The following is a 1,343-nucleotide window of genomic DNA, read 5'->3' as shown; positions in this document are numbered from 1 at the left end:
TTCCCTTTTCTTGAGCCATCTGGGAACACAGGACCCAAGCAGAGGAGACACTGAGTTTGGGGTCTGCTGCAGGGCCCCTGCCTGGAAGGGACGCACTGCTTTCAGGTCCTAGTTGACTCGAGTTCCTTGTGGCCACTGAAATAGCCTTTTAACTTTCCCCATGTTTGGGGGAGTAGTGCTGGCCCGCTGGCCTCTTTCCTGCGAAGCCAAATACGATTTTCTGTTTTTTCCTTTGTTCTTTTTTGCAGCATCGTCTCCCAGCTGTTGTGGGGACCGATTCGGTGTGTCTGGTCTCAGGGCCCCTTGACAAGCTGAGACTCACTGCAGCTCACGTGGTGCCATCCATTCATGTTGGCCACCTTAGAAATCAACATAAGACATTAAGACTATGCAGTAGTCCACACAAATATAATAACCCAGTGCTCGTCAGCATCTGTGGTGAAAGGAGCTGTTTGTGTTTCAACAAAAACAACACGAGTGAGAACTACGGCTGGATTCACAAACCCAAGCCGGGCCCCCAGGGGCCGCTGCCTGCAGCCCGTCCTGGTGGCATGTCCGTGGCCTCTGGAAGAGACCGGCTTGGGGCGGGGGGACGGACGGGGGACGGGGATAGCAGACCACCTCTCGGGCTGATCTGGGAAAGGGGGCCCGGGCTCACACCCTCAGAACCTGCTCCAGGCAGCCTGAGCAGGTCCCAGCGACCCATCAGCCTGCTTATCACCTTGGCTTCTGTGTCACACTCAGAGGGACGTGGAGCTGGTGTCTCCCTGGCTCCATCTCCTAAGACAGTGACTCTCAGAAACGTAGGACTTGGCAGGGCTGGGAAGTCGTCACTCGGGCTGGGCAGCCTCCAGGTGTCCACAGGGGCAGCCAAGGTGGCCTTGATGGTCACTGGGTCCCACTGGCCCGTGCTCCAACGACCTGCGGGCCAGGGCCCTGCCCTCCCAGCACCGGCTGCCTTGGGGCCCTCCGGAGGCCCCTGCATCGTGGTACGATGGTAGGAAGCCTGGCATTTATGAGCCCGGCCGTGTCTGGGGCCCTGGTCGCGCCCTCGCGCAGACCCGTGTTATTCAAGTCCCACCCTGCCCCGCGGGCCAGTGACACACACGGGTCGTGGGCTCTGAACCTTGGCCCATTGCAGAGGGGAGACGCTATTGGCCGAGACGCGGGCCCCAGCCGTCTGGCCTGCGATTCCCGGCGCTGCCAGTAGGGGCCGCCCCCGCCCCCTATGACACAGCAACAATAGCGGCCACTCTGGCCCGCGCCGCCGGCTTACGCTCCGCGGCGGGACGGCGTGGGCGGGGCCGGACGATAGGCGGCTGCCTATGCCAATCGCTCGAGGC

At 61.5% G+C, this 1,343-nt stretch overlaps 1 protein-coding gene across 1 annotated transcript in view; it reads left to right on the top strand.

Moving 5' to 3' along the window:
- Positions 1 to 1,343, top strand: part of ADRM1 (ADRM1 26S proteasome ubiquitin receptor) — a 9,770-nt gene that overhangs the window by 3,517 nt on the left and 4,910 nt on the right. The window lies entirely within an intron of this gene.

Source organism: Orycteropus afer, unplaced genomic scaffold (assembly GCF_000298275.1).
Source record: "Orycteropus afer afer isolate SDZICR_OR568_19922 unplaced genomic scaffold, OryAfe1.0 scaffold00469, whole genome shotgun sequence".
NCBI lineage: Eukaryota > Metazoa > Chordata > Mammalia > Tubulidentata > Orycteropodidae > Orycteropus > Orycteropus afer.
Note: the sequence above shows the minus strand (reverse complement) of the source record. Positions and strands in the feature narration are given on the sequence as shown.